The 27,715-nt window shown below is 40.6% G+C and overlaps 1 protein-coding gene across 7 annotated transcripts in view; it reads left to right on the top strand.

The window, feature by feature from the left end:
- Window positions 1-27,715, top strand: part of SIPA1L1 (signal induced proliferation associated 1 like 1) — a 369,406-nt gene that overhangs the window by 52,245 nt on the left and 289,446 nt on the right. The window lies entirely within an intron of this gene.

Here is a 27,715-nt window from a genome sequence, read left to right on the forward strand (position 1 = left end):
CTTTTTTTTTCATCCCTCTCCAGAGTTACAGGTATTAGAAATACCTAGAGAAAGAGAAAAAGTAATATGTGAGATGATACTTTGGTTGGTTGGGTTTCTGTGAGAATGAAGGAGAAAGATGATTCTGGATTTGGGGTTACCGGGATGATTTCTGTGAGAGCTGGGCTTGGGGCCTGGCCCTTCCGGAGGTGTCACATGTAAGTTGACCAAGGGGACAGGGCAGGCCGGCTGAAAGAACAGCATCAGCTGAGGACACAGATGGGGTCAGATGGAAAATAACACTGTCAGCCGTGAAACGTGAGCCTCTCAGCTTCCTGCTGTACCCAGCAGTGCATTCTACAGCATAGAGAACCTCTTGAAAGCCCTGGTTTTCTTTACAATCTGCCAGAAAGATGTCTGGGCAGGCAAAACATTTGCCCTGTTGTGGTTTGAATTGAATGTACGTTCCTAACATATGAAATGGAAAATTCAAATGCTCAAGATACCGTTTTTGGTAGGGAAAGTGCTATTGAAGGGTAGACACATTTGATCTAAATTAAACTTACCCTCCAGAAATTCTTTAAAACCTTATAACAAGGAATCTCATATGTAACGGGCAGATAGTCAGCCCGACTTGAGTTTCTTTTGCCGGTCTCCATAGGCCAGTTGAGACTTTCAGATTGCTGTCATGAGCTTGTGTTTTTGCGTTCAGCGTCTTGCTTTTCATCTGGGACTATCTGCTTGTGATGTGGGGATCCAAAGGTATTGTGGGGAGGTAAGGTTAATTGGACCCGTGGAGAAGAAAACGCTAAAGAACTCTTATTGTAAAGGAGGGTGGTGGAATCCAGACAGTGGGAGTCTTTGTTGAGAAACGTCTTCCAACAATTGGAAACCCTTTAAAGTGCTTTAGAGGCACAACCCCAAGTCCTAAAAAATGACTTGAAACTGCTGATGCTCAAGATTGAAGGCTTTTCTCCCTCATGAAGTTCAGATTATAAGTAGTCATGTTTCTCAGAAGCATCCAGCAGGGAAGGGGCAGTCTTCCTCAAGATGGTCAGGTCATGGTCACCGTTTTACTGACTGATTATCCTGGGGGTCAGAGGCCCTACCTTTGACAGAAGGAAGGACTGAAGGGAAGGTATGTCTAGCTGTTGTGCGTGTAGCTTCCATCCCAGAGCCTTCTCTATGTAAAAGTTTTCTACTGATTACCGAAGATTTTAGGGCCATGGATGTTTAAACATAAAGCTCCATGAGGTTAGGGACATGGTCTTATTCCCTAATATATGCCCAGGGTCTAGAATAGTGTGCTGTCAAATAGAAATATAATGTAAGCCCCCATATATTTAAATTTTCTAATCACCGTGCTAAAAGAAAGAGATGTTTAATTTTAACAAAGTATTTAACTCAAGTATCTAAAATATTATCATCTGAACATGAAATCAACATACAGAATCGAGATATTTTATATTCTTTTGTCCACACCGAATCTTCAAAAGCAAATGTCTAGCAGACCTAGAAAACAGGCTTGTGGACACAGATGGGGAAGGGGAGGATGGGACAAATGGAGAGAGTAGCGTTGACATATATACACTACCACGTGTAAAAGAGACAGCTTGTGGGCGCTCAGCCCTTGCTCTGTGATGACCTGGAGGGGTGGGATGGGGGTGGGTGGGAGAGAGGTCCAAGAGGGAGGGGATATGTGTATGCATATATCTGATTCACGTAGCTGTCCAGCAGGAACTAACACAACATTGTAAAGCAATTACACTCCCATTAAGAAACACATTTTAAGAATCCGGTGTCTATTTTATGTGTACAGCATGGATCAACTTAGACTAGAGCTGTTTTGACACATTGATCCATGTGTCACATGCTTTGACACATGGAGTGTTTATGACAAGGTATGCGTGCATATGTTTGAAATGATCCCTTTGTATGTAACTATTCTCCCTCTTCCGGAGAAGGCAATGGCACCCCACTCCAGTGCTCTTGCCTGGAAAATCCCAGGGACGAGGTCGCGCAGAGTCACAACTGAAGTGACTTAGCAGCAGCAGTAGCAGCCTTCTCCCTCTTCAGACATTATTCTCTAGTAGGAATGGGTCATCATTTGCTATTCTAGCGCATGGAAAAGCGTCTTATCTCTTACACAGAGGGAGAGTGACTTAACCAATGTAATAACCCTCCAGTGCATAAGTTATTGGAATTAGCAGCTTTCTTGTTTCTCAAGCTATTAAAATAGTTGGTTTTATTGTGCTTTACATGGAAATAAAACCCTAAAGCAGATACTTTGGGTATGATTCAATGTGTTACGGTTGAAATGCTGGAGAGGAATTAAAGTTAATTATCAGTATGATTTTATGGAAACTTTGCATTTCAGCACCCTTTCAGAGAGAGGCCAACGCTGATCACTTTTGTTCCCAAATCCTACTCTACAAAGTATGTTAATGAGATATCAGTGCACAGTACATATTTCATCCAAAGTGTTCAAATATTTGAATTTGTGAGAAATACTTTTAGTTTGCAGAAAATGGCATTTCTTGAGAAAAAGACCAACCTAAAATATATAAAGCTTTCCCCAGAGTCAAAAGATATGTGCACAGTATTTTGTTTACTGTTACTCAATTTAAGATGATATACCATGAATTTAAAAAAAAACTAATGTGAAACTTATTCAGTAAGAAAATGTCTCTGCAGGTCTTTGTCACAGCAAAATCCACTGCCTCGATTTTAATTGACCCAAGCTGTGAGCAAAGAAGTTAATTCTAATTTGTGTTGCATATTTGGTAGATTATTCATGAGGAGTTTTCTATAAAACCACATGATTATCATCTACCCTCTGCCTAAGAATTTGAGAGTAGCTCCTACACACACTTTGCCTTCTCTGTTTATAGTCTGGGAACGCTGTGAAATCACAGAAGTAGACTTTTAAAGTGACTGAAGCTTACCCTTCCTGTGCCACATTCCAGACTCTAGAGGCACTTTGGTGGCTTGCAGAGTCACACCTGCTCTTCTTTCCTAGTAGGGAGACTTAGAACCTGAATGGATGGGGAACCTGGAGGTCCTCCCTGCAGAAGGTGGCGGGCTTCTGATGACACTCGAGTGCAAGGATGACAGGTGACCGAGGATCTGAGACAGCAGCGCCCAGCCCTGGATGCACATCAGAACCTCCCCGAGGTGCTTTTAGGACCTCACAGCTGCCCAGACCCGTCGTTTTCACATCAAAGTCTCCCTCATGCTACCTACATTTCAGCCAGGATTTTAATTTCTCATCAGATAGCTTTCTTGAATCTGTAATCATGGGGCGTCGTGTATATATATTTTTTACCACCTCACCTGTTTATTAGTTGTGATTTCTGATGAGTCTCCAAACTAGTCAGGAAGTTGGTTGGTTTATTTTCAAGGCAGGGATACTCAGTAAGAGATGACATAAGCTGGCTCCTCTGCAAGAAGTCTTGAGGCCAACGGACCCCGAGGAGGTGGTAGGTGGTGGCAGCTCGGAAGAAGAGGCCATGTAGGCAGAGCTTAGAGGACGTCAGGACACAGAAAGAGATGGGTTGTACAAGGGGGCTTTCTGAGATGGCTCGCTGGACTGTGTGTGGCTTTAGACCATCTGGACACTGTGCACTTCATCATTTTTATGCTTCGCTCTAGCTATTCTTTGAATAACAAAGAGACATGACTGATGACCGTTGCTCAGAGAACCTTTTACTTCTATTTGGACAGCTTTTAAGACAGTGCTATTTGTAGGAGGTCTGAAATTTATTTAAAGTGGTAGCTTTTTCCATCACTGTTTTATGTTGGCTGAGATACAGAAAGGTACTTTAAAACTCCCATTTCACATTTCCCAGTAGATGGCAGGGCACAAGGTAGACACCTTATGTTTCAGAATACTTAGTGGCATCTCCTTCTTTTGTTTTAGTAAAGAGCAGTATTTTGTGGTATTCTTCTTAACTTGTTAACCATAGATGAAGGTATCTGTTGATGCAGAGAAGGACCTTTGTTTATGTTCTTAATGTTTAACTGAGATATGCTATCAGGAGCCCTTCCATCCCTTAGTTTGATATGCAGCATGGTGGTGTTGACGCACATAGTTCATTGTTCGAAGGGCCCAACTGAGAGTGTGGGAGGGAACGGATGTTCTGTGGACCAGTGTGGTCAACGATCCTAGCTTCTGGGTTTTAGTACTACCTGCAAATATAAGTCCTTTCACAGCATTTGTCAAGACTCAAAAAAGTAGATTAGAAAATAAGTACAATTTAAGGGTGTGCAGAGGGATTATTTGTAATATTTCTTAGGGACTGAGATTTCTTATCCAGCACTCCTTCTGCTGTTCCATGCTTGTATGAATTATGACACTGAGAAAAACAGTCCAGAAACTTTTTGGGATAAAGCCTGAAGATTTAAAATTGCTATAGCACTTTCTTCCACAATAGTTAAAAAAATCTAAATATTTCTCTCCAGATGATGAAGACCTTTACCGTAGAAAACTTAAGAGACTGCAGTAAAGCATAAAAAAGAAAGTAAAGTTCATGTAATTCTATAATGCAGCAATAGCTACTATTAACATTTTTAGCTATTTACTTTTAGGGGTGTGTGGGATGGGAACATATTGTCTTGTATCCTGTTATTAATTTATTATGAGAAATTTCCCATATAAAATTCTGTTCTTCAGAAACATGGTTTTCATTGGTTGTTTTGTTGCCCAAATATTTTCTTTATTTTCGATATTTGAAACACCATTTAGAAATCGACTCGGATGCCTTTTCCCCTCCATGACACCTTTCCTTCACAGAGGAAGTTGAAAGATCTCCATTGGACTTCCACAGAATGTTGATTTTAACATCCCTATTTCATTGAGTGATTCACTAGAAAAGACCCTGATGCTGGAAAATATTAAGAGCAGGAGGAGAAGGGGATGACAGAGGATGAAAATGGTTGGATGGTATCACCATCTCAGTGGACATGAGTTTGAGCAAACTCTGGGAGATGGTGAAGGATAGGGCCTGGCGTGCTGCAGTCCATGTGGTTGCAAAGAGTAGGACATGACTTAGCAGCTAAACAATAACAAAATCATACTGACCATAACTTGCCTCGTGTAATACTATGTCTACATCTAATTCTTTAACATTTATTGAACCAGTCCTTTGGAACAGGTACTGTGTTAAGACCCTACAGTACAATGGTATGGAGAGGAAATAAGAAGCAAGACACCAAAAGACAATTTTGTACCTGCATGCAGGTGTGTTAGTCTGTGGGCTGTAGAGATGCAGACTTTACTCAGATAATCCCACAAATAAATGTTAACTTATAACTGTGATTTGTGATTTGAAGGAGAGTTGAATGGTGCTTACTTTTTGACAACAGGTTTAATATGGCCAGGGTTCTGTGTTTTTGTAAAGGTTGGTGCAACTGTGAGATAGCTTGTCCACTTGAAAACCTCACGTGCTTTTGGTGCTCTCCCGTGGGTGGAGGGCACACGTGGTGTTTTGTGCCCAGCTCTGACCAAGTGGGCTACGTTCTAAGGAGAGGCCCACTCAGGAGAAGATTTTGGAAGGGGTTTCAGTAATATCTGACTAGAAGAACTACAGCAGGTGTTGGGGGGAAATGAAGACACAGGGCAGACATTGTAGCTGTTGTCCGGTATGTTGCCATTTATCAAGGTTTGTAGAAAGGATGCTGGTAATTGATGGGAAGTGACACTGCTCTACTGGTTTCCTTTTCATTCTAAGATTTCACACTTTCTAAGATGATCTGAAGTCATTCGGTATCTGCTGGGGACCCAGAGGACCCTGAGGGTGGAGTACAGCTGATGTGAATGTAGTTGTCCACACCTCTCCCTGTCCAGTGCCCCGTCCCGTCTCCAGGCATGAGGAAGCCACAGAGGCTGCAGGACCTCAGGGAAGGCTGTGACTCCCCGCAGCCAGTATCCTGCTAATGCTTCAGGAATCCTCAGAACCCACAGGCGGAAGTCTGGATGCCCTACTGTGGCAGACGGCCATCCTGCCTCCTCTGTTGCCTCTCCGCACTCTTTGTCACTGAGCCTTGTCTGTTCCAGGGGTCTAGAAATTCCTCGTGTGCTGTGACTTCTTGTCTTTTGCTGCTCTTTCCTTTTCCTTAACTCACTTTGGCTTTTTCTTAAGTGTTCTCTCTACTGCTGAATGAATTCTTCTTTAGGACCACTTAAATTTAAAGTTAGTGTCTGTAGCTTTTTTTTTTTTTTTTGGCTTCCTAGAGTTAGTCTGGGGCTTCCCAGGTAGCTCAGTGGTAAAGAATCCACCTGCCAATACTGGAGACCCAGGAGACCTGGGTTCGATCCCTGGGTTGGTTAAGATCCCCTGGAGAAGGAAATGGCAGCCCACTTCAGTGTTCTTGCCTGGAAAATCCCGTGGACGGAGGAGCCTAGCGGCCTGCAGTCCATGTGGTCACAGAGTTGGACATGACTAAGCAACTGAGCACTCACGAATAAGTTACTTACTTTATAGCATGTACCTCTGTTACAGTATTTCTGAGACTTTTTGTTTAGTTGTTTAGCTTATGGCAGATGACCATCTTGCCTACTCCAAGGTAAAGTCCTTGGAGACTGGGACTGTGAATTCTACTGTATTTGACTTTTCATTGCCAAAAAGGCACTCAGTAAATGACACATCCTGGGCATTCACTACTTTTTGAGAGGATGAATTTGATTCTAATTTGCTTTACCATATTGATGCCTTATTGTGGCTAAGGCGCTTAACATCTTAAGTGGGGTAACTAGGTCAGATTTTGATTAGTTGAGTAAAACCTTGAGAAGTTCAAGAGTCTGGTTTTCTTGAATCCTTTATTATAAAGATGCTAGAAGAGAGGCTATTATTATATGGTGAGACATTCCTAGTTTTGACAAGACCACTTTGTGTTTTGGGTGACTTTCTTTTTAAACTCCTTAAGAGTTATCAAATTATCATAATCATGTTTTCAGGAATGACCACATTTTAATCAGGACTGAAAAAGGGTGAAATGGGGCTAAGAGAAAATTGAAAATCATTTTTTTTTTAAAGTAATTGTGGTTGAAAAGTGATAGATATTTATAGAAAGATACTAGCATTTGGGAATGAAGGAACTCTGTCGTAAGAAATGTTCCAAATTAAATTGGGTTATACTGTGGGCAATTAAAGCACAGCCTGTGTTCTAACATGGTGTGGAGCTCATACTTTGCAAAAGCTAATTTTAAGATGTTATCAGACCACACTTAGGCTTGCAGGATTTGCTTTAAAAAGAGCTTCACAGTTCAACACCAGTGATCTGCTTAAGCTAGTGTTGATCAGACCCTGGAAAATCTGATATGCTTAAAAAGAAGTTTTTGAACATTGATGTCTACCAAAAATCAGTTGTTAAGTGCAATGAGAAATATATTTCCAAGCAGACAAGAATTTTATAGTGTGATAAGTGAATCCTGTTCCCAGTGGCAGATTTCGAGGTCAGTGTTCCTATCTTCAAAAAGCTTCTTGGTGCATCTGTGGCATCTGGACTGGCAAGGGTGAAGCTGATCAGATATTCCCGCAGGTGGAGCTTAAGACTTGCTACCCAAGCTGAGGTGTTTGTTCCCTGCTAGCCTAGACTTCTCCAGGAAGTTTTCTGCTGGGCACTGATCCTTTCTTTTTTCTCATAGCTTCTGGCTGATTCTAATCAAAATAGGGTGTACCTGTCCTGCTACCGTATATACATACCTTCAGTTCCTCTGTTCCCCAAATTGTGTCCTATTCATTTCTAAATGTTGATTCGTTAACTGGAACCCTCTGTAAGGGACTATTATTTTGTAGATAGAGATTTTGTAAATGGGTTTAAATTCTTAGATTATTAGAGTATTGATCTCTTGTTCCATTAATACTCTCTGGACTTGAAAGATTGATACCCAGATTTTTGTTTATAAGCAAAAACTTTTCTGACTTTTCTTACCTTAGAAACAGTCTCTGGTTTGATGGTCCCCCCTTTTCCAAGTCTGTTCTCAAAGTATATATTATACATCCTATGTAAAATGTTCAGTTAACATCAACAGTGAATAGAATGACTGTCATCCAAAAGCAAGTTTTTTAGTTGCGTGTTTGAGTTTAATGACTTAGATTCATTTTTTGAATGAAGTATGATTTTTATTTACTTTTGTCTGTGTTGGGTCTTCATGGTGGTGCACAGGCCTCTCTCTCTGGTGGCTTCTCTTGTTGCTGAGCACAGGTTCCAGGCACATGGCTCAGTAGTTGTGGTTCATCGTAACCAAGTTGTGGCTTAGTTGCTGCAATGGATGTGAGATCTTCCCAGACCAGGGATCCTACATTGGCAGGTGAATTCTCAGCCACTGGACCACCAGGGAAGTCCCTGGATTCATGTTTGAGTTTAGTGATGTGGATTCGTATTGCAAAAAAACCTAACATTTTAGATATTCCTGAAGCTTATAGTTGAATAATATGTTCAAAGCACCTTCTAAAGTTAAGATACATTCCTTTCTGGCTCATTAAGAAGAAAGGTCACCTGTTATTGACTTCATCTGATAGATAAGTAGTAACTGGAAAGTTAAGAAAATTTGTGTGATTTTTCCAACTGACTCGAAAGAGGAAATATATGTTAGAACTTGTTTAAAAATGATTTTCACCTTTTCAGTTATGGATACGTGGTTTGGGAGGTTTCATCATGTTTTGTAATTGGACTGTATTGTATGATATGATGCTATGAAGTATGCAAGGGAAACCACTTGAGGACGTAATTATAGCCAAATATGTGGTTATCTTGGTCTTTTTTTAGAGGTGGAGCCTTAGGAAATTTTTCTCAAAAAGAATCCTTAGTGATGCATAATTTCATCAAATTAATAATACTTCAGATATTACCAATAAAGGAGCTTTGACAGACTAGCAGAGAAACGCATGCCTGATTTTGGCAAGTGTGAAATTGTAGAGCACAGAGCATATGCTAGTGGTTTTATATTTCCTTGCACTGTCAGAGCCCTGTTCCCTTTCTCAATCCTATGTGGCTCATTTGTTGTTTAGTCGCTAAGTCGTGTCTGACTCTTTTGTGGCCCCATGGACTGAGGGATTCCTAGGTGGTTCAGTGGTAAAGAATCCGCCTGCCAATGCAGGAGACGAAAGAGATGCAGGTTTGATTCCTGAGTCAGGAAGATTGCCTGGAAGAGGATATGGCAACCCATTCCAGTATTCTTGCCTGGAAAATTCCATGATAGAGGAGCCTGGTGGACTGCTGTCTGTGGGATTGCAAAGAGTCGGACATGACTGAGTGATTGAGCATGTATGCACGTTTTCAAAGAAGCATGCTATGTGTTGTCAGAGAAGAAGCACTGTCAGAGTCCTTTTCCCTTTCTGCATCCTATGTAGCTCATTTGTTGTTGTTGTTTACTTGCTAAATCAAGTCTGACTTGGCAAAACCGTGGACTGTAGCGTGCCAGGCTCCTCTGTCCATGGGATATCCCAGGTAAGAATACTGGAGTGGGTTGCCCTTCCCTTCTCCAGCAGATCTTCCCTACCCAGGGATCGAACCTTTGTCTCTTGCATTGGCAGATGGATTAGCCTGCCACAGAGCCACCAGGGAATTCCCCATGTAGCTCATGCTGTGCTTGTTAATTCCTCTAATGTGAGCTGTGCCTTTGGATTGATAGTTGACGATGACTCCAGAGCTGTCCTGCTGTGGACTACTCTAGGGGTTCCTTTTACTGAGACCCCTCCCTTGGACTTTATCCTTAAGACCAAGACTGTGTCCTCCTGCCCCTTCCAGTTGGTTCCAGAGAATGAACTACTTTCTCCGAGAGGTTTATATTTAAGAAGTACTACTCACGTGCTAGGTACTTGCTAGGTACACTTCGTATGTTATTTCAGTAAAGCCTTTTTACAACATCAAGATTAAGGAATTAGTCTGTGCATTTCCATCATGGAGTGGTAATCTGTCCAGGGACACACTAAAGGTAAGCCTGAAACTTAGCTTCCCGTCCAGGTGTGATGACGAAGCTCATGCTTTCCCCACTGTCTCATGATATCCTGTATTTGGAGAAAGAAGCACAGTGACTAGGAGACCATTTCTTGCTCCCTCCCTCCTAAGCTGCCGGGATCGCTTTGGTCTCAGTGTGTAGGCAAACATTGTTATTAAAAATATCTACTCATCATCCACCATCCATCCATCTGTCCATTCATCTCATAAATATTTATGGAGTACGTGTAATATGCTACGTGCTGGTTGAGAATCTGGAGATCAGCTGGTTACCAAACCCTGTCTGCCTTTATAAAGTGTTAGTCGCTTAGTCGTGTCCAACTCTTTGTGACCCCACGGACTGTAGCCTGCCAGGCTCCTCCATCCATGGGATTCTCCAGGCAAGCATACGGGAGTGGGTAGCCATTGCCTTCTCCACAGGGTCTTCCAGATCCAGGGATTGAACCCAGGTCTCCCGCATTACAGGCAGATTCTTTACCGACTGAGCCACCAGGGAAGCCCCTGGCTTCATAATGCTTATATCAATTACTCAAAAACTCACTCTACACTGGGTATGGGGTGGGAGAGGGTGTCTGCACTTCTTAGCCCAGTGCCTGACTTAGAGGAAGCTCTCAACAAGTGTTTGCTCTTTTGCTGCTTTTAACCTAATTTTTATGCCTTCAGCCAGCTATTGTCCTTTGTTCATTTCTGGTTTTACTTTGAATCATTGACTTGGATCTCTGTGTGTGTGTGTGTGTGTGTGTGTTTTCCCAGTTCAAGATCAGTCTCTTAATCTTTAGAAACTAGCATGTTCCACAAAGAGATTTGGTCTTAGTGATCAGTTACTCTGATTTTAAATATTAAACAAGTGGTATGGGCTACAAACTTTCAGTTATAAGGTGAATAAGTTCTGAGGATACAATGTATAATGTGGTGGCTATAGTTAATAGCACTATATGGTACAGAATTTCATTTCAGTAATTGAATTTTTTAAGAAGTTCTACTTTCAGGAAGAAAAAAAAAGCTAAATATGTGAAGTGATGACTAATTAACACAATGGAAGGAATCCTTTCACAGTGTATACATATATAAAACTATCACACTGTACACTTTAAATATCTTACAATTTTAGTTGTTGATTATACCTCAAGTTAGAAAGAAAAGATGGTATGGCAAAAATGGAGTGATATTTTTGCTAAAAAGTTCTCTTTTAGTTCTTGTATTAGGCATTAATCCTAATTACATTGTATAGGTGGGTATGCCTTTGTGTTGTTTTGAGTAGCATTGTCAATGATTTACCTTATATTAAATTGTGTGTTTTTTAAATGGTTTACTGTCTTTGAAAATGTGATGTAATGAGTTAATACTGAAACCCTAAACTAGAGCATGAACCTTAGATTCTGTTATGAAATTCATTGTTTGTTGTTGTTGTTGAGTTGCTAAGTCATGTCTGACTCTGCGACCCCGCAGACTGCAGCACGCTGGGCTCCTCTGTCTTCCACTCTCTCCTGGAGTTTGCTCAGTTTCATGTCTATTGAGTCAGCTTTGCTATCTAACTATAGCATCTGTTTTTCATGATGGAGAATCTTGAGTTAGTCCTATTTTTGGAATGTTTCTTCTGTAGGATATCTCGTATCTTTTTGATAAATGCAGGCTATTTCCTGATAGATTTTCAAGGTAAACTCAATTGACAAATTTCAAAATGCCCATTTAGAGCCAAGTCCGTTTCTTGAACCAGTCTTTCTGTGGCTAATGAATGATTTCAGACCATACTGAAGAAAAGTATTAAAAACGTCAGAGAGTCATTAAATGTTACCTTGGTAGAAATATCCATTTTAAGACTAGTGTATGATTCATTTTATGGCAGTACTTGGACAAGTACCACTGACCTCTCCAGCTCTTCAAGACAGAGATTTTAGTTGACTTTGATTTTATTTTTCTCAGTTATCCCATCTGGTAATACCCATCCTAGTAGAAAGTAAAGTGATTCTTTCTGTTCATTTCCTATTTTTCTCATCGTTTTGTTTTCTTCAGTGGACTTGAGTGTAATAGATATTTGAATGTCATATGAATGTTTAGAGTTCGAGGAAATATTACCCATTGTGTGTTGTCAGTGTTCTGTCTTTTCTCTGTTCCACTTTTCCTTCCACTTTTCCTTCTTTTCTCTGTTCCACTCAGCTAGTTCAGGTTCCAGGCATTTCTTAGCTAGAAAATTGCAACAATTTTGATATTAGCATTTCTGTATTCAGTGCCTGTTCTTTTGCAGGCTGTATTCCATTCACTGTTGAAATTGCCTTGGGGGAAAAGTAGGTATGTGTCTCTGTGTGTCTGTGTTTGCACACATCTATACGTACGTATTTGGTTCTGATTATGGCAATCCCTAGTGAACCTTTGGTGGTTTCATTGCCTCTAGGGTAACGTGGGCTCTGTAGCAGGTTGTTTAAAACTGTGGAGTGGTTCTAGCCTTTCATCAGTAACCCCTCAGCCCTCCTGCCCCTTCCATTCGGCTCCAGAGAATGAACCACCTTCTCTGCAGTTTGTTGGTAGTGTTGCTCTGTTGGCATTATTTGCCAGGTGTGGTTAATCAGACTTTGTTTGATCTAGGCAGCTTTTTAAATGTATAAGCCACTGGTTCGTCTTGTTTGAACATCTTGTCTAAGTAAACGAGGCAGTTCTACTATCTAAGGTGCAAAGTTTGTTTTCTGCTTTACAAGGTGTGAAAAATTCCCACAAAGAATGTTTTTTTTTTTTTTTTTGAAAGGCTTTTGGTGTAAATGGAATTAAATGACTAAAATTCAGTTCTTTAGATTAATTTGCTGAAGGTTATTATTTTCCAATTTAGGTAGTATTTGAAAGTTCTGAATTACTTTTGTGTATAAAATTAAGTTTCTAATTCATCATTAGAATTGTAACATTCTCTTTTGCTGTGATAAATGCTCATTTATTTGTAACTGTGTGAAGTGATGGATGGTAACCAAATTTAACTGTGGTAACCATTTCACAATATATACATATGTCAAATTATTACATTGTATACCTTAAACTAATACAATGAAAAAGTGAAAAAATGAAGGTGTTAGTCACTCAGTTGTGTCCAGCTCTTTGCAACCCCATGGATTGTAGCCTGCCAGGCTCTTCTGTCCATGGAATTCTCCAGGCAAGAATACTGGCGTGGGTAGCCGATCCCTTCTCCAGGGGATCTTACTGACCCAGGGATTGAACTTGGGTCTCCTGCACTGCAAGAGGATTCTTTACCGTCTGAGCCACCAGGGAAGCGCCAAACTAATAGAGTATTGTATGTCAGTTATGTTTCGGTAAAACTGGGGACACACACACACACTGTCTAACTCCGCTGACCTGCCTCTCTCTGTACAATGAACAGATCACAAAGCTTCATAAGGCATTAATACCATCATAAGTTAAAAACAATAGTCACTTACATTTCAACTGCCTGATAGAATAACAGGTCCTCCAAGTTTAATTTGAATGCTTGCTTTTCTGTATTTAAAAGCAAATGTCCACAACACAACAGTGACTTTGAATGACATGCTATGTGCTAACAGCTAGCACAGTTATAGGATGATGAGATTCAGTGGTCATCTCTGTAATCATTGGATAATTGAGCCCACACAAATTCATGGATGCCAGAATGATGTTAAAGTAGGCCTCTGGCTCCCTGGCTTTATGAAGGATGAGGCCAGAGCTAGAAGACAGCTGTTGATTGGACAGTAAAGCCAATTCATCTCCTGTGGCTCTTGGGGAAAATCTCCAGCAGCCTCTAGAGTTTAAGTGTTTCTCTGTATGTTCGACATTTAAAATGTGTTACCACGTTTTTGTTTACTAAAATACCATGTGCATAGCAGCCTTTCCTGTCTTTATTCTCCCCCTGATTTCTTTTATTCTGCCTCTTGTTTGCCCATTGGAAACTTATTCGTTGTTCTTGCCGTTGACTTGGCCTTTGACCTACATGTTCTTTTGCCATCCTTGGATTTGTTCCAACCAGCATTTTGGTTTATGTTACTGCTGTTTTTATATCCTCCCCCTGTCTCCCCGCCCCATGATTTAAGTTGTAAACTTTTTGAAAAGAAAGTCTGTATTTGTACTTAACTATCATGAAAGTGTGGTTAACGAGACCTGTGTGAATAGTTTGGTAACTACTGTTGTCTTCTTTTTCCCAGATCTGGAATAAGTAGCCATCTTTAAAATGCATAACATGTAAGGAGGCATTTTTGAGAGACCTTCACATGTGTGCTGAAAAGTGACTGAATATAACTCTGTGTGTGTGTGTGTGTGTGTGTGTGTAGATGTATGTATCTCTATTTTGATGTTTCTCATCTGTACATTGTGGATCATCTGTCTGCATCCCTCTTATCCTGGATGTCTTTCTTAGTTACAGAGAGCCTTCCCATGTACTTCTCGCCATCATTTTCATATTTTCTTCTTGATTTTAATTTTTAGAAGCACCTCTTTACCAGCATGATGTACCTGCTGTTGTGTATATTTACAATGAATTTGAAAAATATTATCCAAAAGTAATCTTGGTTATATGGTTCTCATACCCCAGTTCACCTCCTTTGTAAGGAAATTTGCATAAATCCTCACCTTTATCAGTTTATACTTCATTTTATATCATGGAAGCAATATCCTTTTAATTTTGAGTAATTTTATTGTGAGGTCATAGAAGATTAGTTTATTGGTGAATGCTTCCCAGTTCTGTGGCGTGTTTGCCTTGACTGTCCCTGTTTGCAGTCAGGTTGCCCCTCCTGTGCTCACACCATTGTTTTTTCCTGTTGACCACCTGATATGGTGACTCTGAAGCTGCCCTTTTTATTCTTAGATGAAGCTTATGTTCCTTTCATTACACCCCCCCCCCCCACACCCATCCCATGTTGCAGTGAAGAAACTGTTTGGTTTCACATGAAGTCAGTAAAAGGAGACAAAAGTGATATATTCTTAACTTTGTCAGAAGGCTAAAAGTTCCTATTTTGGAGGTTGACTTTCAGGGATGTAAGTATAGTCTAAAATTTTTCTAAATTGACATTTGCATGGCTTGCTTAAATATCACTTAAGCTCACTGTAGCACTGTTTACAATAGCCACGACATGGAAGCAACCTAAGTGTCCATTGACAGATGAACAGATAAAGAAGATGTAGTACATATATACAGTGGAGTATTACTCAGCCATAAAAGAGTGAAATCATGCCATTTGCAGCAACTTGGATGAACCTAAAGATTGTCATACTGAGCGAAGTCAGGCAGAAAAAGGCAAATATTATATATATGATGTTTATATGTAGAATCTAAAAAAAAAAAGTGAACAGACATAAAAAACAGAAATAGACCCACAGACATAGAAGAAAATCTTATTTTTTTAGGTTTGAGATTAACATATACACCCTGTGTGTGCTCATTTGCTTCAGTCATGTCCAACTCTTTGTGACCCTATGGACTGTAACCCGCCAGGCTCCTCTGTCCATGGGATTCTCCAGGCAGGAATACTGGAGTGTGTTGCCAGGCCCCCTCCTCCGGGGGATCTTCCTGACCCAGGGATAGAACCTATGTATCCCGAGACTCCTGCATTGCAGGTGGATTCTTTACCACTTAGCCACCAGAGAAGCCCAACATACACACCCTGCTTTATATAAAATACCTGGAGGAGGAAATGGCAACCCACTCCAGTATTTTTACCTAGAGAATCCCATGAACAGAGGAGCCTGGTGGGCTACAGTCCAATGGGGTCACAAAAAGTCAGACACAACTAAGTGACTAATACTATATATAAAATAGATAACCAACAAGGACCTGCTACTTTATAGTACATGGAATTTTACTCAGTATTTTATAATAACGTATAAGGGAAAAGAATCTGAAAAAGTATATGTATATATATACACACACACATAAACAAACATGGTATTCTGGGATCAGGGACAGGTAAATCTGACTCACCTTTTATCTGAAAGTTTTTAAGGTGTGTTCATAGGGCGTTTAAAGGTGGGAAAAGGACTCCCCTTAAGTTTATTAAGCAACAAAACATTGTTTAATTTCATTTTAGGTTATACACTTTTATTATAAATTTCCATAATAGGCTCAGCCTCATAGTAGGGGCCTAATATATTCTTGTTAAATGAATATCTAATGACTATTAACTGTCAACTTGTTATTGTTTTAAGTTATATTTAGTGGTACAAGGGCTTCCAAATAGATTCCATCGTTTGATCCTCGTGTAATCTTATGGGTTAGGTGGGAGACGCGTTTTCTTCGTTTTACAGGAACTTAGTAGAATTGCTTCAGTTCAGTTCAGTCGCTCAGTTGTGTCCGACTCTTTGCAACCTCATGAATCACAGCACGCCAGGCCTCCCTGTCCATCGTCAGTTCCCGGAGTTTACTCAAACTCATGCCTATCGAGTCGGTGATGCCATCTAGCCATCTCATCCTCTGTCGTCCCCTTCTCCTCCTGCCCCCAATCCCTCCCAGCATCAGGGTCTTTTTCAATAAGTCAGCTCTTTGCATGGTGGCCAAAGTACTGGAGTTTCAGTTTCAGCATCAATCCTTCCAATGAACACCCAGGACTGATCTCCTTTAGGATGGACTTACATGTCACTAAAAGATGACTCCAGGGTTTGACTTTAGGACTTTCACTCCTAATTCCATGCCTTTTATTCAGTGCTCTGTTATTTTCCTATGTTTATCTGGAAATATTTCAGTGCTTCATATTATAATAGTTACTCATTTATTCAGCAGAATTTTATTGAGGGCACAGTTTTAAGTTCTAGGCCTTTGTGGCTGAATCTGAAGATTTCTACTCTCAAGGAAGACTGTCAGTAAATAAGTTGATGAGGTAATTATTGTTCCTGTAATAATGATTAGCACATAGTAGGTGGTCAATAAATGTTTATTAAATGAATGAATGAGCAGAGTGATCAAAAGGAAATAAATGAGTGTTTCATTGTATATGGGTAGATTGATGAAGGAAAGTCTTTCTGGGATGTGACATCCAAGCCAGGGAAAGAGCATTTCAGATAAAAAGACCAACACAAGGCAAAGACCCTGAGGCAGCAGAGAGCTTGTTTGTTTGTTTTTTTTTTGATTAATTACTAATTTATTTTATTTTTGGTTGCACTGGGTCTTTGTTGCTGCACACGGGCTTTCTCTGATTGTGGCAGTCGGGGGCTACTCTTCATTGAGGTTCGCAGGCTTCTCATTACAGTGGCTTCCTTGTTGCAGATCACAGGCTTGGGGTGCGTGGACTTCAGTAGCTGTGGCACACGGGCCCAGTAGTTGTGGTGCTTGGGCTTAGTTGCTCCACGGCATATGAAATCTTCCCAGACCGTGGATGGAACCCGTGTCCCCTGCATTGGCAGGGAGATTCTTATCCATTGCACTGCCAGGATAGTCCAAGCTTGGCTTATTTACGAGGATGCCAAAGATGGCCACATGAAATCAAAGAGAAAGGGATCAATTACATAGGGCTTGGTAGACCATGGTGAGAAATTTGAGTTTCATTGTAGTGTCGGGAGACAGCTTTCCATGTGTCTCGTGTTTCTGCACTGTCTGCCCTTGTTCTGGATGGCCTTGTCAAGGATAATTTGTATGGTCATCAGCCTTAAGATAGAGAGTGTCTCTCTCCAGAGCCATAATCAAGCACACTGTTGTCTAGTGTAGTAAAGACACCGTCTCCTTCTAGGGAAAAGGTCAGATGGACTTACTGCCCATTGTTAAAGACTTGGGTTCATTAAACTCTGGGTTCCTCTCCTGCTAAACAACCCGCTTCTGTGCAGGTGTCATCTGGCCTTCTTTGTGTTAATTACCTCGTGGGAATCTGATCCCCAAAATGCTGAAATTCTGGCTATTTCCGTTGCTATGGGTAATGAAGTCCTGTCTCTGACCCAGGTGTCTCCTGTCTTCTGCCAGCATCTGTACAGACTGTGGCAGGCTAATTTGTTAACTTGAAATTAGGGCAAAATATTAAACCCTTCACATTTCTAAGCATCTCAGAACATGAAAAGTCCTGGGGGATTTTCAGCGGAGGAATCAAATATAGTTCAAGTTTTTAAAAAGTCGATGTGACCACTGTGGAAAGTAATCATGGGTAGAAAGATGAATGAGGAATCTGGGACAGCTGTCTTGAGAGAACACTGGCTGAGACCAGTGTGGTGACTATGGAGGTAGGGAGGACCAAGGAATTCTAGGTGGTCTTCAGGAGGTGGAATTTATAGGTCTTGACAGAATGGATATGGGATGTGAAAGAAGGGGGTGGAGAATAAATTCCAGGTTTTTGCTTTGGGAAAAAAAAACTGAGATGGAGGAGCTTCATGATGATAATAAGCCTGTAAAAGGACTTATTTCTCTTGTCATCACCCCTTTAGCCTTTTTTTCCAGTCACTTTATTTGTTTGACTCTATAAAAGTTTCATGCTTAGAGTTACAGGGAAAGGAAGAATAAGAACTTGTTTTTACAACTTAGGATCAAAGAACTACTGGTATGTACTTTTCTGGGAAGAACATTTTTCTTGTGTCTTCACCAATTGTCCAGTTTGTTAAAAAATTCAAGTCCTGTAGTCTCTCAATAAGTGGGTTGTCTCAGTAACAAGAAATTAGGTTAGCTTGGGAGGATTTATTTTTCAAATAGGCATATTGATTTTTACCCAAAATTCATTGTTTGCGAGTTTACAATGAAACTCTTTAATGGGTTTCAAGGTTTTCTCTTTTTGATGTTAAAGTAACACAGTTTTTTCTTATGTATTTTGGGCTTTTCTCTTTTAATTCTCAAGGATAATGACTGCTCACCTTGTGATCACATAAACTTAATACAATAGGATAGAAGAAACAAGTGCCTGTGGATTAATTTATTGAGTTTGTTATTCTTACTGAAAAATTCCTTGGGATAACTTCTTGTCTCTCTAATGTCAGATGTGGATTTCAATAGCACCTGATTGCTTTTCATAAAGAAACTTAAAAAAAGCCTTGGCCCTAAAGAGTTCTTTTAAATGCCTTTCCTTTTTATCTAGTGGGATTTATTTTCCTGTGTGTGTTTCTCACATGCTTATTGTATTTACAAGATGATTTTGCATTTCTTAACCTTTTTGTGTGGTGCACAGTTTTAAGCTGCAACATAGAACTTGACTGAGTTTTGAACTATCTTTGTACCATCCACCACATGTCCTCCTGGGTTTCCCTGGTAGCTCAGCTGGTGAGGAATCCGCCTGCATTGCTGGAGACCTGGGTACAGTCTGGGTTGGGAAGCTCCCTTGGAGGAGGGAACAGCTACCCATTCCAGTTTTCTGGCCTGGAGAATTCCATGGACTGTATGTATAGTCCATGGGGTTGCAAAGAGTTGAACACGATTGAGTGAACTACAACAACAATTTATACTCTACAGTGGAAAAACGTACTACAGTTTAAAGATAAACTTAGGAAACGTGAACTAAAATCACAAAATCATTAGTGATGATAATAAGACTTCTCCAGGAAGTGTGACTTGTTATTAAAGACCTCAGTAGACTCTGGAAATGCAGTTACATTATAGTTATTTCTGACTTTTTGAGAAGATAAATACAGTATCTTTTCTTTGTTTTCTTTTTATGGAGACCCATCTTTTGAGGTTTTTACTAGTTTTAACTCCCCCCACCCCCTCACCTCTCCCACCCTTTGCCATGCTGACCCCAGGTAGTAGAGTGGTATTTAAGTTTCCCAGGATATCTTTGTCCTTCCTTTTGGAATAGTATTATTCTCCTTTCCTATCCCGTGATATAAATTCTTTAAAAGGACTTGACGTTTTATCACTGATTTGACGTTTCATGCCATGCAGTAAGTCATGTACAGTTGCACCATATTTAGGCTGTGGTTTGAATTTCATGAATAGATTGCTGGTCTCCTCTCTCTCATCCTCTGATTTCAGAACAAAACCAAACGTCAGTTAGTAGTAAGATTTTACTGGGGCCTTCTGAGGGCAGGTTTTATTAAGTGACTGAATTGAACCAGCATTTGTAAGCCTGTGGAATGTGATGGAAGCTCTTCCCTAAAGGATTGTACTACTCTGGCAGTTGAAGTCTCAAGTATGGTCCAGATTTATGCCTCTGCCCTCTGTCCTTGCCTTTAGGAAGATTTTTAGCACCTCTGGTTTTAGGCCTCTGTTTCTCCTATACTCTGAAAACCATTCTGGAAATGGTTCAGAGGCACAGAAGGAAGGAGTCTTACCCTCAGAATCATTAACTCCATTTCTCCTGCCCGTGTTCTTTCATCTGTTTGAGGAATAGTAGAGGGCTCAGTCGAAAGCATTCAAGTCAGACCTGGCTTTGCATTTGAGCCCTTGTTTGTTCGTTGTGTGACCACAGGCAACATGCTTAACGTTTTTACGCCTCAGAACTCAAATGTAAAATTGAGGCTGTGCTAAACCACTGTGCTTTGTGGTTTGGTGAAGCACCGTGGTGTCTGTCAAGAAACTTGTGCTCAGCGTTGCAAGTTCACACGAAGCACTGGAGCCGGGTCAGTACTTGAAGCTGCTGTGTGGGACCTCTAGGATCCCACCCTCCTGCCTCCTCTGATGGGGACCACTATCCAAAATTTTATATTCAGCACTCCCTTGCTTTTAAAAATAAGTATATCTGTACACAATGTAGTAGTCCCCCTTATCTGAAGTTTCTCTTCTTATGGTTCTAGTTATCTCTGATTGGCTGTGCTCTGAAAATATTAAATGGAAAATTCCAGAAATAAATATTAAATGGAAAATTCCATTACATGGAAAAGTTCATCAGTTTTAAATTGTACACTGTTTTGAGTAACGTGATGAGATCTGGCTCCATCCTGGGCCATCCTGCCGTGGATGTGAACCATCCCTTTGTCCAGCATATCCCTGCCTGTTAAAGTCACCTTGTAGTCGTCGCAGTTATGAGATTGACACTTGTGAAATTGCAGTGCTCCTGTTAAAGGGTCCCTTATTTTACTTGATAATGGTCTCCAAAGTACAGGAATAGTGATGCTGGCAATTTGGATGTGCCAGAGATGAAGGGCTTGCTTTAAGTAAAAAGGTGAAAGTTCTTGATGTAATAAGGAAAGAAAGACTAATTGAAGATTTGTGGCAACCCCATGTCAGGCATTTGGTTACTTCGAGTCTCTGTGTCATATTTTGATAATTCTCAAAATATTTCAAGGCTTCCACCAGCAAAAGGATTATGATTCCCTGAAGACTCAGATGATGGTTAGCATTTTTTAGCAATATTTTAAAATTAAGCAATGGTAATAAATTTTTTTTTAGACCTAATGCTACTGGACACTTAATAGACAACAGTGTAGTATAGATATAACTTTTATATGCACTAGGAAACCAAAATGTATTTGACTCCTTTACTGAGATACTCAATTTATTGCAGTGGTCTGGAGCTGAATCTGCAGCATCTCCGAGATGTATCTGTATAGGGGTCAATACTATCCATGGTTTCAGGCAGCTAGTGGGAGATGTGGAATGTGTCCCTCGAGAATAGAAAGGGACTACTGTGTGTTTTTAGCTTTGCCTGTTTGGGCTCTGTGAAAATGTTCTCTCTGAAGAGCGCTTTATCACTGCCAGTGAGTGTAGAACTCTTGGATCTCCACCTGCCTTTGCTGATGGGCATGGATTTGGGGTTATAGTGGTTTCTTTCTTTTTTTTTTTGGGTGGTGTCTGGCTGGTGTAGGGTGATTTTTATCTATGATTTTTTCCCCTTTTTTGTCTATCCTAGGCTTCCCTCTTACTGGTCCTTTAGGGCAAGGCTTCTAATACTGGGTCAGAGGGAGGGACAGTGTGTGATATCCCTGAGGGATGAATCCAGTAGGGAAATAGAAAATGATAGGAACCAGATATACCACTTTATAGGAAGGGAAAGGGGAAAACCAGGACAAATCTTGCAGTATTGGATTGGAATTCAGGGTGTCTGTATGAACTCATGGTTTTCAGTAGACATGGACATAGAAAGAAATGAAGAAGTAAGTGTGTGTGCATTTAAGTGTGTGTTTTCATTCACTCAGAGATCTTGAAATAGTGATAATACAATTGCAGTATGCACACCCTGATCTTGGTTTCTAAATACCATTTTTCCCCACTAAAATGGTTGAAATTATCGGACTAGAAAAAAAATCACTTTTTGGTAACTATCATCAAATAATTAATTTGGCCAAGAATTTTCAATGGACATCAATCAAGTATTGGGTAAAAGTTTGATGAGAATTAAGATATATAGTCTGAAAATATCACTTCACAAAATACTTATTAATTACAAAGAGGGAAAGAGTCACTTTACAGTGGGGAAATCTGGCAGATAGCACCCTAATTAAGTAATTTAAGTTTGCACTACCAGTCAGGGGGGAAAAAAATTGGAAATAGCATACCGCCTGGTAGGGTACAACAAGAAGAGAGAACTGTTCTGTGGTATTCCTGCTGAAAAGTCATAATTTGAAAGTCATCATCAAGAAGTTAGCAGACAAACCCAAAGGAAGGGACATGCTATGAAACTGGCCTGACATCCTCAAAATTGTTGAGGTCGTGAAAGTCAAGGATAGTGTGAGGAATTCTCGATTGAAATAGAGTATCTAGCTTTGAAAAGTCAGTGCAGTGAGACATCCCGGATTGGATCCTTTTACTAAAATGGACGCTATGGGGTGACTGGAGAAAGTCAAGGCTGGTCTGTGGATTAGGTGACTGACTGTAACTGTTAATTTCTGGGTCTTGATGGCCGTAATTATTGCAGTTTTGGAGGAGAATGTCCTTGTTTATAGAAGTGACTCACCAAACTCTGTAGGGGTGATAGACCATGATGTTCGCGGTTAACTCTCAAGTGAGCTTCCCTTTTGAGTGGCGCAGATGGTAAAGCGTCTGCCTGCAATGCAGAAGACCCGGGTTCGATCCCTGGGTCGGGAAGATCCCCTGGAGAAGGAAATGGCAGCCAACTCCATAACTCTTGCCTGGAAAATCCCATGAATGGAGGAGCCTGGTGGGCTATGGTCTATAGGGTCGCCAAGAGTTGGGCATGAGTGACTTCACTTTCTCAAATGGTTTAGGGAAATTAAGTTATTCTAGTTGTGCAGCCTTTTAAAAAATGTTTCTGGTAGGTTAGCCTGAGATTATTAAAGAGAACAAAGAAGACCCCTCCTGTGAGCTGGCGTTTTCAAAACTGTTAGCTTATCAAGCCAGTCACACGTAAGGCTGAAGAGATTTCCTTTCTCCTATGTCTTGTCTGGCAACTGCACTTCCTCTGCGGCTTCCTGTCGTATCTCGCTTTGTCTTTTGGTATTCCGGTTTTAAAATATTCACCATCATCTCCTTACTATGTTCTTTTCCCGGTTCATTCTTTACTTCCCTTCACCTATGTTTTGCTTTTGTGACAAAAAGCAAAACACTCCTTCCCAGGGAAAGTATGATTTACAGAAACATGGCACTTTACTGTGCTACAATTCAGTGATAATGCTGTATTTAATTTCAACTTATTTTCTGTACTGTTCATTTCCCCTCAATTCTCTGGTGAGCTGTTTAAGCTTTTTGCTGCTTCTTTTTTTTTTTTTTTTTTACCATACTGCCTCTGCCTTAGTGCCGAGCATCTATATTCAGACTTTTAGTAAAATGTATTGGGCTGGTTGATTGTTGTCTTAGAATTGAAATATTCAGAAAGTATAAGCAAGTTTAGGGGAAACTGCACGAATTCAGTGCTGTACTGATCCACAGTCTAGCCGTGTTATGACTGTGTGTGTTAATGGTTAGCCCCCCGAGGTTTAGGATAAAGGCCCTAGTCTGAAAATTTGTGTGGTTCTAGATAGGAGTAGGATTCTGTGGGGGAGAGGGTTTATTGTCAGAGCAGCCTTTTAGCTCAGAGAACATTCCATGTAAGTTATCTATTTGATAGAATCTGCCCTTCCTTCTTAGTAGGAAGAATCACAGTGTAAGGCCTTGAATTGTGCACACCCCCCCACCCCACCCCCTGCTTTCTGTGGTGGAACTAAATCCTTCATAGGGCTTGTTTTCCTTAGATAGGTTGGAGGACAAGCTTCTCTTCAGCAGTTACACTAATTTTCATATTTCTCAGAATGATCGAGGAAAAAAGCTTTTAAAACCCAGAGTGGTAGTTACATTGCACTTAGAACACTCCCACACATACAGGCTTTTCTTCAGCATTTTTTTTTTTCCTTGCTGCTTTTACAGTGTAGGTGGCCTTCTCTGGATTGCTTTTGACAGGAAATTGAGCAACCTTTCTTTTTTGGAACAGAATATGTTTTACTGCTAAGAGAGAGAAAAAAAGGAAATGTTTATGTTTTGAAATTTAATTATGAATTTTTGTTTGAAGACCGATTTAAATCTAGAAAAATGAAAGGAGGGCTTAAATTTCAGATTGTGCACTAATATTTCTGAACCTTCCTATTCATTTTTGGATTTTCTTTTCTTCCTTTCCTGGAGAAAGAAAGGAATACCCCCAAATTACTTTGCTTCATAAAGCCGGAGCCATGGATGGATATTAAGAAGTTCATCACTGCTGTTCTGCTTTTGTCTGAAGCTGTCTTCCCTACTGGTCTTTTTGTAGTGGAGGTATGATGGGCCCTACATTGAGTTAACAGGAATCTTGAGTCTAGACTGTGTGTTAGCCCTACCTTTGGGAAGGCATGTCATTCAGCAAAGCTTCCTAATCATTTGGCTTGTTCTCAGATGCTTAGGGCTGGGTGGGGAGCTCCAGATTGGAACCCTGCCTCTGGCACACATTCTGCCTGGACCCCTGAACCTCCTGGTGCTTTGAGATAGGAATACCAGTTCACCCACCAGCTATCCAGGTGCTCGTTGCCTGGGGTGATTTGGGTGAATTTGATTGAGTAGTTCCTTGATAACACTGGGGATTCAGGGGAAGAAATCAGACTGTAATTAGAATATATGGAAATGTTGTCCAGTTGGAATGCAGTAATTCTGGTGGAATCTTTCCAAGTGTGTTTGGAAATCACACCCTTTCATCCTTGAGTTTGAGGTTGGCATGTTTGTTCGTGTAGCTAAGTAGGTTATAAGTGTCAGGTATGTTTTGTTTATGTAATTAGCTGGTTATAGCTTATTAAGATGAAAAAAACAGAGTACATATTTCAAATATTTCAGGCTTCCTTTCCCATTCTGTAGGTAACAATTTGTAGGGCAGGCACGTAAAAACTGCAAGTTTTATTATCTGGGGTATCTGGTGCTCAGAATATTCTTTCTAGGTTCTTTTTCCAACAGTCTTTGTCTGATGTTTATACCAGTGGTTATGGTAGGGTAGGAAGGACGGGTTGCAGGGTCTTCTGGAACTCTGTTCTGCTGTATTATGTAAGATCATAGTGCCGGAACACGGTAGGCACTCAGCGACTGTTGTTTTGAATGCAGTTAATGTAAGTTTTGAAGTCCCTTTATATTTGGCTGAATGAGTGATGGGAGTCCAAGGTGACAGATTGGGAAGAGGAACTTACCACCTTGTCTTCAACAGGAATTGGAAATATCTGTGAGTGAAATTAAGTTTTGATTCTTCTTACTCTTCTAGTCTTCCACTTTATATGTTTAGGAACAGAGTTTGGAAATTAACCCAATTTGAAATAGTGTTCACTTCCCCAAACATTAAAAAACAGATTTCTTAGAAGCTCTTTTGGACATGTATAGTCTGACTTATTTTAATATTTTTAGAAATAGGTACATGTACTGGGGCTTCCCTGGTGGCTCAGACTATAAAGAATCTGCGTGTAATGCAAGAGATATGGGTTCGATTCTTGGGTCAGGAAGATCACCTGGAGAAGGGAATGGCTACCCACCCTGGTATTCCTGCCTGGAGAATCCCATGGACAGAGGAGCCTTGTGGGCTACAATCCATGGGGTTGCAAAGAGTCAAACACAACTGAGTGATTAACACTTTTTGCTTTTTTCACTGTGGGTTTTAATGTTGGGCATCTTAAAGTGCTGCATTCAATGTGCCAGCATATTTGGAAAACTCAGCAGTGGCCACAGGACTGGAAAAGGTCAGTTTTCATTCCAATCCCAAAGAAAGGCAATGCCAAAGAATGTTCAAACTACTGCACAATTGTACTCACCTCATATGCTTGGAAAGTAATGCTCAAAATTCTTCAAGCTAGGCTTTAACAGTTTGTGAACTGAGAATTCCCAGATGTTCAACCTGGATTTGGAAAGGGCAGAAGAACCAGAGATCAAATTCCTAACATCCATTGGATCATAGAAAAAGCAAGAGAATTCCAGAAAAACATCAACTTCTGCTTCATTGACTACCCTAAAGCCTTTGTGTGGATCACAACAAACTGTGGAAAATTCTTCAAGAGATGAGAATACTAGACCACCATACCTGCCTCCTGACAAACCTGTATGAAGGTCAGGAACCAACAATTAGAACCGGACATGGAACAACAGACTGGTTCCAGATTGGGAAAGGAGAATGTCAAGGCTGTGTATTGTCACTGTGCTTATTTAGCTTCTGTTGCAGAGTACATCATGCGAAATGCTGGGCTGGATGAATCACAAGCTAGAATCAAGATTGCAGGGAGAAATATCAATAACCTCAGATATGCAGATGACACCACCCTTATGGCAGAAAGAAAAGAGGCACTAAAGAGCTTCTTGATGAAAGTGAAAGAGGAGAGTGAAAAAGCTGTCTTGAAACTCAACGTTAAAAAAATGAAGATCATGGCATCTGGTCCCATCACTTCATGGCAAATAGATGGGCAAATAATGGAAACAGTGACAGACTTTATTTTCTTGGGCTCCAAAATCACTGCAGATGGTGACTACAGCCATGAAATTAAAAGATGCGTACTCCTTGGAAGAAAAGCTATGACCAACCTACACAGCATATGAAAAAGCACAGACATTACTTTGCCGACAAAGGTTCATCTAGTCAAAGCTATGGTTTTTCCAGTAGTCATGTATAAATGTGAGAGTTGGACCATAAAGAAGGTTAAGCACTGAAGTTTTGATGCTTTTGAACTGTGGTGTTGGAGAAGACTGTTGAGAATCTGTTGGACTACAAAGATATCCAACCAGTCCATCCTGAAGGAAATCAACCCTGAATATTCATTGGAAGGACTGATGATGAAACTGAAATGCCAATATTTTGGCCACCTGATGGGAAGAGCTTAATCATTAGAAAAGATCCTGATGCTGGGAAAGAATGCAGGCATGAGCTACAGTCCATGGGGCTGCATTGAGTCAGACACGACTGAGCAACAACAATGTACGTCTGATGCCTGGAAATGTCTTATGATTCTAGTGGAGTTTATATATAACTTATATGAAATGACCAGTGAGAGGATTGTGGGATTTCTAAATCATCAGAGTGTTTGGTTGCTTTGGAACAGGTTTCTCTATCTCATCACTGTTGGCATTTTGGGCTGATTAAGTGTACTGTCCTGAACCTTGTAGATTGTTTAGCAGCATCCCTGGCTTCTACCGATTAAATCCAGTCATGTATATCCCCTTCCTCTGTTGTGACAACCAAAAATACTTTCAGACATTGCAGGATGTCCCTCAGGGTATAGAACTGCCCCCTGTAGAGAACCACTGGTTTGGAACAGTGGTTCCCACAGGCACGTCTGTCACCAGCTACATCAAAACCACCTTGTGGGGGCACTTCTTACTCATACAGTTTCCTGGGGTTCTCCCCAGACTCCCTGGTCAGATTATTCCTGGATTGGCAATGTACGTAGAGGTTGAACAGTCAGGTTTAAGAATTTGTTACGTAAAATGACACAAAGGAACTTACTTACAATACAGAAAGAAAACAGAAAGAGACTCTCAGACTTAGAAAATGAATTTATGGTTGCTGGG

The sequence above is a fragment of the Cervus canadensis genome, chromosome 6, assembly GCF_019320065.1.
Source record: "Cervus canadensis isolate Bull #8, Minnesota chromosome 6, ASM1932006v1, whole genome shotgun sequence".
Taxonomy (NCBI): domain Eukaryota; kingdom Metazoa; phylum Chordata; class Mammalia; order Artiodactyla; family Cervidae; genus Cervus; species Cervus canadensis.